The sequence below is a fragment of the Zalophus californianus genome, chromosome 2 (genome assembly GCF_009762305.2).
Source record: "Zalophus californianus isolate mZalCal1 chromosome 2, mZalCal1.pri.v2, whole genome shotgun sequence".
Classification (NCBI taxonomy): domain Eukaryota; kingdom Metazoa; phylum Chordata; class Mammalia; order Carnivora; family Otariidae; genus Zalophus; species Zalophus californianus.
Window position 1 is genome coordinate 137,872,736 of NC_045596.1, and position 13,798 is coordinate 137,886,533.

The 13,798-nt window shown below is 38.2% G+C and overlaps 1 protein-coding gene and 1 long non-coding RNA gene across 5 annotated transcripts in view; one reads left to right on the top strand and one right to left on the bottom strand.

The window, feature by feature from the left end:
- MARCHF1 (membrane associated ring-CH-type finger 1) overlaps nt 1–13,798 on the bottom strand; it is an 848,690-nt gene that overhangs the window by 22,935 nt on the left and 811,957 nt on the right. The gene's annotated exons all lie outside the window — the stretch shown is intronic.
- Nucleotides 5,542–13,798, top strand: part of LOC113924396 — a 191,578-nt gene continuing 183,321 nt past the window's right edge. Inside the window, exon 1 of the long non-coding RNA XR_003520659.1 lies at nt 5,542–5,901. This is a non-coding gene — a long non-coding RNA (uncharacterized LOC113924396). The remainder of the gene's footprint in view (nt 5,902–13,798) is intronic.

Sequence of the window (13,798 nt, forward strand, 5' to 3'; positions counted from 1 at the left end):
CCACTAAGTGCTGTGTGATCTTGGGTGAGTTATTTTGATGCTCTGTCCTTCCATTTCCTTTCCTGTAAATCATGATAAGAACAGTACTTACTTTACAGAGTCAAGTTGAAGTGAGTTAATGCATTTAAGTGCAGAGCAGTGTCATGTACTTAACAAGAATTCAATAAATGTTAGTGACTATCATAACTTGGAACTTGCAGCACCATATCCAATTACACTTCAACTGTCTTTACCTTCTAGATTAACGCATCATGTTGATAACATAACTGAAGGATGAAGAACGGATGAGCTGGGATTTGTTCACACAGAATTAAGGCAGTCAAAGCCACCTATCCCCATCTATTTTCCAAGCACAAATAGGTTTTTTTTTTTTTTCTTGAATAATGAATCTCGTAGCAGGGAAATACAGTCTGTTTTTGTTAACTATTTGTACAAAGAAGGATAAGTGGATAATTTACTCTGCATAAACTTGGTAGAATCATTCAAAAGGCTGCACAAGGGTAGCTTCTTTTCTGTTAGGATTAAAAAAAATATATATCACTGGTTGCGATATATGCATGCCCCAGTTAGTTTTCATTCTTTTTGTTTGGAAATTCAATTCAAAATGTTATGTTAAGACTTCCCAAAGAAATACTGTTCTGGGTGACAGTTTTCATAAAAGGCTGAAGGGACTCAAACATTCCAGATACATGGAAAGCATTAATGTGGGTGTATGGATTATAATTATGTCTTTCCTGAGTAAAGGAGGACATGAGAGCCAGCCTGAGAGGAAACATCCAGAAACATGCCCCAGGGCTGCTATTCTATCTTTGGAATTGCACAACCCAAAAGTTACCTGAGAATGGATAGGTGAAAGAAATAGCTTATTGTCCTCAAAAGGTAATTAACTTGGGTTTCTATACAAGATGACTCTTAACATTTGCTTTTCAAAAACAAACATTTTTTTGAGGCCAACCGATACAATAGTACTTTACTGAGAAGAGTTGGTATGACTTTACAGTATTTACAATAGTACTTGGAAACAGCCCAGTTGAGTAGAAGAGTAGAGGTGTTCTATCAGGGCAAATCCAACTTAGCACAAAAATCTAAGCATCCCCAAAATACCATTTTAAAGCTCTAGGAGAAGCTGCACTTATTTCAAGCAATAGTAGTAAAAATAAATTGTATCAATATGATTGTCACATTAGTTTACAATGTGAGTAATAAGTTACTAAGAAACATGCTGATGCAGAGAGATGTAAATTACCAGATGAGAAACTGTCCAAATGCAAAGACACTAGTAGCATCAGAGGCCAAACGAACACAGAAAATGTTGGAAAAAACCAGAGGGAGGAAGCAGAGTTGGGGTAGGAGCAAGGGGTCTGAGTGGGAGGTGAGGAGCACAAAGTGCCAGTCAGGTCAAACAGGCAAGAAGCCACATTCTCAGAGAGGTTCTGGAATGAAGTCACTGAGAACACAGACTCTGGGGTTAGGCCAACCTGGATCAGAGCCATGGGCAGGAAGTCTCACCTGTCTGATGTGGGGCAAGTGACCTACCTCCCTAAGATCCAGTTTCCTTGTGGGTAAAATTGGGATAATGATGCTATCTCTTATACAGCCTATTTGTTAGAATTATAGAAGATAGCATCCATACATAGTTAACATTTAGTAAACCCTCAAGTAAGCCAGGGGTCCATACTGCTCTTGGGCCCATTGTGGGCTCAAAAACATTCTAGTTTTTGAATTCCTTGAAATGTAACAAACTCAGTTCTCCTTCGTTCCCACCACTCTCTTTGGTATACACCCCACTTACCTGACTCATTTATATTAACTGCTTGCTGCCTGTGGGCAACTGAATTTGTGATCCTTGGAGTACTAGCATCAATAACCAAAGTTTTTCAGAGATAGGAGCCATGAGGTAAAAAAACAGACATCCCGTGCTTTCAGAATCTTGGAAAGAGCTGAGGCTCTTAGGGTGACTCAAGGGGTCTCAAGGGCCACTGAGTACTAAAAGATGCTCAGAGGGAACAACCTGGAAGACCCAAGTTATTGTACTGATGTGCTGGAAGGCATTTATAGAAAACTTGTATGTAAGAATAACAATATTACAGGTATAAATAGTCTAAAAAATTGTGGCCAGTAAATCCAAAGTTGCTAAAATATTTGAATAAAGCATATTAGATATATTACATTCAAACATATCAGGATTACAATGTTCTCTTTTTATAAAATATATGTATATTACATAGTAAATGTACATCTACAAATACAGGAATTTGATGTTATATTAAACATTTTTTTTCTTATAAACCTTTTCCTGATCTCCCATTGTGTGCTTTCAAGGAGTTCACGAGAAATGAGATTTCCTCCAAGTTTTGAGCAAGACGTTTGTAGTGTAAGAAAAAAATTTGCCGAGTGAAATCATCCACTAGATGGTGGAATGATATCACATATGAAGATGACATGGGCAGGACAAAAAGAAAGAAATGGACAAGTAAGTCTGTCTAGAGGGGAGAGATACTATGTGGTACTCTCGCACATCGGCATTGGAGTTGATACGGTAACAGTTAAAATGGCAAATTCTGAGGCTCTGTCCCAGATCCATATGGGGGTACTTAGGAATCGGCATTCTTAATAATCACTCCAACTGATTTTTCTGTATGCTGAAGTTTGAAGATTACTTTTCTGAGGAAAGAAAAATTTAGGGAAACGTTTTAGAGAGAATCTGTAATTTCTAATATTTTTTCACAAGAGTGAAAATATTTCCACTTCCGTACCGCCACCCTTACCCCCCCAAAAAACTCACCTAAATCTGGATTGATTAGTATTGTCACGTAAGAACACAAATTACATACAGACTTAATAGATGCACTTAAACAAAATTTATTTTAAAATCTTCAACCAATATTCGGTTGTCTGCTTCCTCGTGAAGTTCATGGTGAAAAATATCCTATCATACACTCTGGAAGAGATGCCAGTATATTACTGCTCCAGGCATGCTGAGCAGGCAGATCTACAGTGTTGGGTCCGTGGGGATAGTTTATTATGGGCTGTGGCTTCATAACAAAAACAAAGGGAATGACTGGACCACATTCTATAAAATGGCCTCTTCCTCCTTGTCTACGGATTTAAGACCTTGCCTAGGACTCCTGGAATTGCCACTGCCATCTATGAGGTTCTTCCCTAGAAGAAATAAACACACCCCAGAAATATACGTTCCTTATGTTTATTTATTTTGTGTCTTCCTTCTTTCCTCCTCAGTGATTATACATAGACCAGTGCTCTTTCTTTGTACCTAAAATGATCATAGTCTTGCATTCTAAGAGAAAGTACCCATGCACGAAGCAGAATCATAGAGACTGGGAATATTGCAAGCCTTTTAAGCAGACCCAATTTTAACCCCTCATTTTCTACGTGGAGAGACTGAGGCCCAGAGAACTGAACTGATTTGCCCAGAGTAATACTCTAAGTTGTATGTAGTTTGTTTGTTTTCTGAGCTCTATTGAGTAGTGGCTTTTTTCAATCAGGAGCTAATTACTGAAGCATCACAACGTTTCAGATATTTTCTAGGTGCGAGGAAAAAGATAAGCCAAATTCCTGTTTTCACGAAGTTTACATCAGCGTCATAATTGTGGAGCTTCGAGTATTAGAATGGGGCCCTGTATGATTGCCCATTGGACTTCGATTTCATGAATGCTTCTATCCTTCTCCCAACTGTCTTCTCGTGTGTGTGTGTGTGTGTGTGTGTGTGTGTGTGTGTGAATGTATGTAGTTACCTTTCTAAAATATTCCTTTGGGTGGCAGCAAAGAAAAAGGGAGGTTTCTCCATGGAGTCTCTATTGTCCAATGTCAATTCTCCTGACAACTCCTTGTCAGTACTTATTTTTAGGACAAAAAAAAATTCTTCATCCTATTTCCAACCTGCTTTAATAGTAGTGTCACATCTGAACACTGTGGTATAATGTGACTGGGTTTAGCTCTCACTGTTGGTGGTGGTGTTTTACTCTCACATAAACATTTGAAATAAATCTGATAAATAAATATATTTTATTCTACTCCAGCTTAAATGGTAGACAGTGAAGCTTTAATCTCTATTGATTCATATTTTAGATATAATAACACAAGGATAACACAAATAAAATCAGTTTTATCAGTACTTTGACATCAAGCATAATTAGTCGGCTCACTATATTACCTTTAAACTTGTTTTGGCATTTTAGAGACTGAGCCTTTGCTAAGAGTTTTGTCCTAAAACTGAAGCCTTTTTATTAAATAGTGGAGGTCTTTGGAGTTTCTAGGGGTATATAAACTCCCTAAATTGTATGTAAAATGTTGCATTTACTTTTCCTGGGGAGAGGTTCATACTTCTCATTGAATTCTCATAGAGGTCTGAGACACTTTCTGGATTAAGAGCCCTTGCTTTAAACTGCTCTCCCTTTCATTGATTTAATAGCAACATATCCACTTCTTACAAAATAAGGAAGCACCGGACCAGGGAAGGGTGGGAGGTACATATAATCTCCAGAGACTAGAAATGAAACTTAGGGTTGGGGAACGTGACATGTGTGGAAAACAACCACAACTGGCCAGTTTCCTCATTTGCAGCACTTAGAATGGGTTCTAAATCTCAAATGCTGATTCTCAGCCTGCTGGTTGTGGGAGACAACGAACAACGCTCGTTCCTGTTTATGTGGGAATGTTCCACTGTGTTCCCATATTTTGCTGTATCAGAAAGGCAGCTGTGCCCATCCTGCTATCCCCAAACCTTGTGTTCTTCCATTTAAGAAGTTGCTTTCAACCAAGGAAAGCTTTTGGGTAGCCAAGCATTTTATGTCAGTTTAGAGGACACCGAAAACAATTTGTTCTGGACCTCCCGGAGCCCTTGCCAAGAAATCTGTTTTGAGCAAGGATCCATTATGTCTGGTTACTCTCTGTGTGGAATTTCTTGAGACACAAGCAATACTTGTTCACATTCTAGAACAGATTCCATTTTTCTTCCCAGAGCTTAAGAGTGAAAAGTGAATACAAGAGGAATTCTTATTCAAAAGTTCTCATTTAATAGCCTGTCTTTTTTTCCTCCAGTCTCTTTGGAAGTCTAATAAAAATGGGTTTGTCTTGCTCCTCTCTCCAGGTCCTTTGTTCCCAGTCATTAAAATTCTGATAAAACACCTTTTTCCACAGCAGATTCAGTTGTCAATTTCTCTAATGCCACTGAATCCCTGCAAAGGGATAGGAATCAAATAGTAAGCCAATCTAATAGTATTCTACTAACGTGTCCTTATAAAAAACAAGAGGTGAAGGTCAGTTATCCACATTGAAAATGGAGCAGGAATGTTTAATATTCCCATTTAAACATCCCCCCTTTTTAAAACATCCCCTTTCTATTAAAGATCATAAAATGCTTCCAATCTTGAGCTGAGCATGACAAAAAGGAAAGAGGGGAAGGTGAACTTCGGGTTATGTGAAAATTTACACGGTCTGTAAATAGAGATTTGTCTGGGGGAAACTGCAAAGGCTCAGAGCATGGGCAAGAGGTGAAAAGGCAAGCGGTGAGGTGGGGAGAGTGGGCAGGACCAGATGATGAAGAGCCTTGAGTATCAACCCAAAGCCAGGGAATCTGGAGCCCAAGATCGACGTGGATTAATGTGTGGGGAAAAATAGCAGATGTTCTTCCCAGATTTCCTTCATGGAATTTGTTCAAAAGAAATTTCATTATGCCTAATTGAAGTGAAAAGCAAGACCACAGGGACACAAATGTGGGCTGATCTCTTTGAATGAGACACAAGACAGAGTTTGTCTGTCCTTCTGAGGAAACAGGGAGAAGGAGGGGTTAAGTTTGTTGGGGGGTAGCTGAGAGGAGGTGGATGCCTCTGGCTTCATGATGAGATTGCTGTCCTGCTGCTGGACTCACCAAATGGTGAGGTAAGTGAATTTGGGGACAAAATCCACAAAGTGACTGATTTTTGATTTATATGAACAGAGGTGGGATAGCCTGTTATGGACAGAGTATGCAGAAACAGAAAAGATGTTACAGGTGCTTGCAGAAAGCAGGTGCAAGATGTGGGTGGGCATTAAGGAGGGCACGTGTTGGGATGAGCACTGGGTGTTAGACGCAACTAATGAATCATTGAACACTACATCAAGAACTAATGATGTACTGTATGTTGGCTAACTGAACATAATAAAAAAGATAAATACATTAATTTTAAAAAAAGGATGTGGATTGTCCCAGGCCATGGACTTGAGGTGTGGTCCAAGTTTAAGCAATCTCCAAGGAGAAAGATAGGAAGGAGTTTAGGGTTTAAGGCTTACCAGGGTTTTTAAAGGCCGTTCTTATAGCTATATGGAGGGCAAACTGGAGAGAGGGTGACAGACTAGTAGTTTCTGCTACTCATTTTTCCCTCCAGGGGAGGGAAAGAACTGATGTCTTAACAGTGGGTCTTATAAAATATAGCTTCTACTTTGGAGAACATTGATACTCTCAAGGGTAAACTCCCTTAACTTCCTGTCTTTAGACTAAAACCGTATTTATAACTGCATCACACCCTTCTTACTTCCTTTCCTCTTATTGAAGAAGAGGACAAAATGTCCCTCTGCCGTCCAAACTAGTCATTCCCCGTGACGCTGGACCCTTTGATTGTATCTTTTCATTTATTTTTAATTTCTCTCTCTATATATGAAGCCCCCTTCCCTTTCACATAAACACTTGCATGTCTCTCCCAGTTCCTGCTTTATAGTAGCTCATTGCTTTTATTAACTGCATGTTCATTATAGAAAACTGATAAAACACAGAAGAGTAAATCAAATAAAATCATGAGTAATCTCATCTTCAATGTGTCTCTTTAATCTTTTCTTCTTTATGTGCACATGCAACATATGAGTATGTAAACATTCAGACCATTTTAAAATGGAAATTTAATTCATATATATCTTTATTTCTTTGAAGCCCCAACAGAATGGAGGCGGAGAGATAAGGGGAGTGATTGATAATCAGGAAAGTATGAAGGAAGTTTTCCTTTGTGCTAAGAAGAGGTCAAAGGATCAAGGAGGGAGGAAAAACATACCCATGTTGGGAGCCTATGTGAGAACAGGAGTCATCTACAAGCTGCTCTAGCAGGCAGAGAAGTCTCACTCCTCAGGGAGAACTTAGAGAACGCGTCTAACAGAGGACCGCTTTGGGAGACATTGTTGACAAGTTGGAATCCACGCAGGGTCTGAGTCGCCTCTCTAAGACCATCCAGCCTTAGCTTAAAAACCTCTGATTGTTGGCACTTACGTTCTAGCCTATTATTCATCCCATCAGTGGAGCCCGGGAGGACAGGGTTTTACCTCCATCCACTGCTTCAGCCATTGGCTACCAAAAAGGAGTGTCCTCTTCGGTGCCACAATGCTTTTCTCCCATCTGCAGAGCCAGGGCAGACACTCCCTTTTACAGTGTTCCAGAATATTTGCACATAGAGGAAGGGGGGTGGTCAGCCTTGGACATCTAGTGGAGTGGTAAGGGGAAGGCTTCTACCCTATAATTAGTTGGAAGAAGCAAGAATTGAACAACTGTGAGCCACCCCAAGCCCCAAACAGTGTTTTGTTGACACAATTTTAAAAAGTGACTTTGAGAGATAAGGGACATGTATACTGCACATATTTAAAGTGTAAAAGCTGATAATTTTTGACATACCCCTGCGAGGCTATCACCACAGGTGATATGAATATATGAAGAATATGAATATATCTATCATTCCTCAAAGTTTCCTCTTATCCTTTTGTAATTTCTCCCACCCAACTCTTCCCCTGCACCTTCTCCAGGCAACTAGTGATAGGCATTTTTGTCATTTCGTCATAGATTGGCATGCATTTCCTAGAGTTTATTATAACAATATATGGTCTTTTTTGGTCTGGCCTTTTTCATTCAGCTTAATTGTTTTGAGATTCACGCATTGTATCTTTTATCAGTAGTCATTCCTTTTATTGCTGATAGTATTCCTGTTGTATGACTATTACTATAATTTGTTCATTTGTTCACTTGATGAACATTCGTGCTGTATCCAGTTTGGGGACTACTGAATGTGCAAGTCTTTGTAAGAACATACATTTTTATTTCTATCAGATAAATACCTAGGGGTGAAATAGCTAGATTATATATCGTAGGCATATATTTAACTATTTAAAATACTGCCAGGCTTCTTCCCAAAGTGGCTATCCCATTTTATACTTCTTCCAGCAATGAGTGAGGGTTCCGGTTCCTCTGTAGCCTTCCTGGCTTTTGGCATGATCAGCCTGTTTAATTTCAACCATTCTAATAGGTGTATAGTGGTATCACTGTGGGTTTTAATTTGCATTTCTCTAATGACTAATGATATTGAACATCTTTTATGTTTTCATTTGCCATCTGTGTAACTTTTTTGATGAAGTGTTTATTGAAATGTCTTGTCCATTTTAATTTGTTGGGTTGTTTGATTATTTTACTGTTGAGATTTCAGAGTTCTTTATATAAGTGAAACACAAGTCCCTTATCAGCTATATTATTCGGAAATATTTTTTCCCAGTATGTGGCTTGACCTTTAATTAACTTAACAATGACTTTTGAATAATAGATATTTTTAATTTTGACAAAATCCAGGATACCAATTTGTTCATTTATAGGTTTTTTTTTTTTTTTTTAGTGTCATATCTAAATACCTTTGCCTAACCCAAAGGCTTTCTCCTATGTTTTCTTCTAGAAGTGTTATTGTTTTAGGTTTCACATTTATAGGTTAAAGTTTGAGTTAACTTTAAATATAGAGGGAGACGTGGATAATATTTTTTTGCATTTATTAAAAAGACCATCCTTTCCCTATTGAATCGCTTTTGCATCTTTGTTAAAACAATTATCTGAGTATATGTGTGTGGGTCTGTTTCTGGACTCCATTCTGGTCCATTGATTTATTTGTCAGTCTCGATGAATATTACTACATCCTTTAATTCCTGTTGCTTTATAATATGTCTTTAAATTAGGTAGTGTTATTCCTTCAAATCTGTCCTTCTTAAAAATTGATTTAGCTATTCTAGTTCCTTTGCATTTCTATGTGAATTTCATATTTAGTTTGACAGCTTATTTTTTAAAAGCCTGCTGGGATTTTTTAAAACATTGGGATTGTGTTAAATCTATAAGTCAATCTGGGGTGGGGGAGAATTGACCACAATATTGAGGCTCCCAATCTGTGAATACACTAGATCTCTCCATTTACGTAGGTCTTTAATTTCTCTCGGCAGTGTTTTGTTCGTTTCAATGTACAGGCTTGTGCTTCTTTTATCAGATCTATCCCTAAGTATTTAATAATTTTAGTGCTATTGGAAATGATGTTGTTTTAAAACAATTTCTAATTTAAAAGTTTGTTATTAGTATATAGAAATAGATTTGATTTTTATATACTGATCTTGTGCCCTGTAATCTTGCTAAATTCACTTAGTAGTCTAATAGCTTTTTGGAAATTCCATCTGATTTTCTACATAGGTAATTATGTCATCTGCGAACAAATACAGTTCTACTTAGTTGTTTCCAATTTGATTTTTTTTCCCCTTGCTTTATTACCCTGGCTAGAACCTTCAGTACAATGTTGAATATGTTTCATTTTTTTTATGTTTCATTTTTTAAATAAAAAAAGAAACATTATGGTAACAAACTTCAATGAAAAGTTTTTTAAATGTAACAGTACATCATGAATGTCACTGCATTTCATTCTTAATGGTTGCATATATGTTATCACATAGCTCAACTGAAGTCTCTGCTACCAGCTCACTATTAGAAATTTTGATTGTTTTTGGTGTAGTATCTAAATATTTTTGCCTATCCCAAATTCATACAAATTTTCTCCTATGATTTCTTCTGGAAGTATTACTGTTTGAGGTTTTACATTTGTTTGTTCACTGTTATAGCTAATACTGTGCCAAGAATTCATGTAGCAAAATATTGTGCACATCCATGATTACTTCTTTAAGGCCAATTTTTAGAAATAAAATTTGATGGAGACATGGTATGACATATTTAAGACTTCTGGTACATGTCAAATTTGCCCTCTGGGAAAATTATCTCACCGTGAGCATATTTTAAATGCCAATTTAAGAGGATAAAATTGATACTAGACTGTTCAAGTGTTCATATTTTGGATTGCTTGTAAGATGGAATAGTGTGTGTGTGTGTGTGTGTGTGTGTGTGTGTGTGTGTGTGTGTGTTTATTAACCATTTGCATTTCTTTTTGTATTGCTTTTTCCCATATTTTTTCCTATTGATTGCTTATCCTTCTGATTTTTAAGAACCCTTATATGTTTATGTCCAGTGGAAAAAAGCACACGTCCTTGGGTCCTCTGCTCCACCAAAAGCATTTTAGAAAGCATATTCTACCTTCCTCTGAATGTCAGCGCTTTCTCCCACCTTCTGTAAATTCTTCAACCCTCTGAAATGCGGCTGTTGAAAATGTTACTCCACTGAAATTTTTGGCTCACTCTGAGTGTTGTCTGCAGGACTTGACACTACCTGACTCTTCCAGCTTCTTTGAAGCCTTTGGCTTCAAGAGTGTCACCCTTCCCTGGTCTTTTGCCCCTTTTCCGGCCGCTGTTGTCCAGCATTCTCTCTCGGCCCCTCTTACCCACTTGCTCCTACATCTTGGTCTCCAGGGCTCTGTCTTCATCCACGTTCTCATCACACCTTCTCACTCTTCACTGACTCGTCTGAGTCTGAGGCTTCCATTACCAGAGACATCCTGATGACTTCCACCCACATTTCTTTCCAGACTCAACCTCTCTCAGACTCACTCCTTTACTTGGCTGGCTCATAGACATCTCAAGCTCATGTGTCCTCACTGGGTTTCTTATGTTATTTCCCCACATTTTCTCATCTGCATGTATATTCTCCCCTGGTCAATAATGAAACCCTTTACCCAATCACTCAAGGCAAAAGCTGAGACCCATCATGGACTGTTTCCTACACCTTATCTCTCGGCATCAGCTCTAGTAGCTCAGGAACCAAACCCTATCAAATACCTCCCCCTCCATCCCCTCAGTACTGCTTTAATTGAGTCCATATGGTTTTCTAGCTTGCATGTTGTGCCTGGCTTACCTACATGGGCAATTCATTCTCTACACATCGCTGCAGAGTGATCTTTCAAAAGTACTAATATATTAATTCATTATATAATATTCTTACTGTCTCCCCATGCCCTTCTGGATAAAGTTGAAATTCTTTAGCAAAGCATCTGATATAACCTGGCACTTGCTTTCTAAAGATTTTTTTTTTTTTAATTTATTTGAGAGAGAGAGAGTGTGTGTGCAGGGGGAGGGGCAGAGGGAGAGAGAGAACCCTGCTGAGTGCAGAGCCCGACAGAACACGATGAGGCTGGATCCCACAAGCCCAAAATTGCAACCCGAGCTGAAACCAAGAGGTGGAGGTTCAACTGACTGAGCCACCCAGGCACCCCAACCTGGCACTTGCTTTCTGTTTAACTTCGTCTAATATCTGTCTTAACAATAATATTAATAGCTTTACATTGTAAATTTAATTCTCAAAACCTCTCTATGATGGACATCCTATTATTATTTCCACTGTAGATGAGGATGGGAGGTTGGGAAACTTGCCAATGGTTATCCTTCTTTCTGGCAAAGCCAGCTGTTTTCAGTTTGTGAATTATTCATCCTGTGTGCATTTAAATGTACTGTTTTCTTGCATAAAATGTCCTCAACTGTTAATATCTCACAGTGAGACATCTAGTCACTGCTCATTACCAATTTCAACTCCCTCCCTACCTGGGAAGCATTTCCTAACAATCCAGGCAGATATGACCACTCCCTAATTCAAACCACAGAGGCAGTCTAGGATAATGCTTAAAACCCCTGACTTGGGCATAATGTTGATTTAAGACTGAATCCCGGCTCTGCTGGGTAAAATGGAGATCTTAGTTTATTTAACCTCTCGAAGCCTGAGTTTTCTCACCTGTGACATTATGATAAGAACACCTATTTTGGGAGCCTTGGTAGTTGAGTCAGTTAAACATCTGCCTTAGGCTCAGGTCTTGATCTCAGGGTCGTGGGATCAAGCCCCAGGTCAGGCTTCCTGCTCAGCCTGCTTCTCTCTCTCCCTCTGCTGCTCCCCCTGCTTGTGCTCTCTCTCTCTCTCTCTCTGTCAAATAAATAAATAAAATATTAAAAAAAAAGAAAAAAAGAACACTTATTCCATGCTTCTTGGGAGGGTTAAATGAGGTTGGGTATACAGCAAAGCACGCAGCACGGTGCCCAGCACCAGTAAAACAACCGGGAAATTTTGGCTGATCATTGTGGCCATTAATATAATGCATCTTAGTGTATAATTACTGTAAATGATATACACCTTTGCCAAATTCACTTAGTGGTAACCCAAGAGGAAAATTTCCCTAAGACCTCAGTAATCTGATAACCTATGTATTTGCTAACATATTTTTCTTTATATACTATAAATTATTTCATTCACCACATTTCTCTCTTTGCTTTGGCTGCTAGTCTTTTTGGAAACAAACTACAAACTACACTTCCCATCTGACTAGCATAGCAGGACCCATGGTATACACCTTCTTCATGTTTGCCTTATGATTTTACTTCACTCACTTCTTTTTCCTACAACCTCCTTAACCATTGGCTTTACTTTTGGGTATGTGTTTCTGCAAGTAGGCTAAAATCCTTTGTGCACTGTGATGGAGTGCTAATAATTTCTGAAGGATATAACAGGTGAGGGCTGAGCTAAGTAAGCTAAAAGGCTTTGTAGATTGATGTTTGAATGCCTCATCTGTCAAATCACAATAATGGAAAGAAAATAATGCCAATTCTTCAACAGTGGATATGATAATTTGTACTATTTTATATGAATAAAATTCTTTAGCTTATTGAAATAAGAATGGCAGCTGAAAGGGGCTGAGGTATGTTTTATCTAATAAACATGCAACATGAAATGCCATTAAGACCCATATAGAAACTTCATTTAAAGCCACATATTTGCGTTCTGAAACCTTTGGGAATCATGAAATGAAACATGGCTACCTTTTATGCAATCAACTTTTGAATAAAAATATAAGGGGCAGGAAGTCTTATAAATGTTTGAAAACTAACTAGAAACCCAGGCCAATAGCACTGGATGAGTGACTAAGAATTACTTCCGATCACTATGTAAGTTAAAAGTAGCCTGTGAGTTGTATTGCAAGACTGGGTTAAAAATGAAGTCTTTAAATTTTTAAACCTCAAAAAGAATCCAATTTTCTTGTTAACAGTGAACTAGCAAAAGGAGTAAAATGATCCTTGCTATCCTTTCACTGGGATTTTCTTTTAAACCAACCACTCAACCCAGATCTCTGAGGGGACACTGTCCCCCATGATGTCAGTCTTTGAGTTCCTTTGTGATGCTGTCCCAGCCTCTCAGAGAGTTGTGGATTTATCCCAATTACATGGAAGAACTTTCAAAACTGGGTCTTGACTCAACAAGGGAACAAATATACAACAGGTGGGTGATAATAACCTCAGAAAATACTTTGTCTTTTAAATGATTTAATTTCACAAACCATGAAAAAGCTGTTGATTGAAATCAATTTACATAGAAATTAGTCAAAACATGTCAACATTGTTACTAGAGCTTCAAAAATGTAACTGCTTGTAGCAAACAACCTCACATGTCCTGGAAATGCAGAGAGAGAACATAAATGCTATGGGATTATTTTAACTTTAATGCTTTAATACACACATTATCCCTCAAGTCAAATTCTTCTACTGCAATGACGCGATATCTTATAAAATAGTAGTAGCTTTGTGCATACAGGGGATGTGTTTG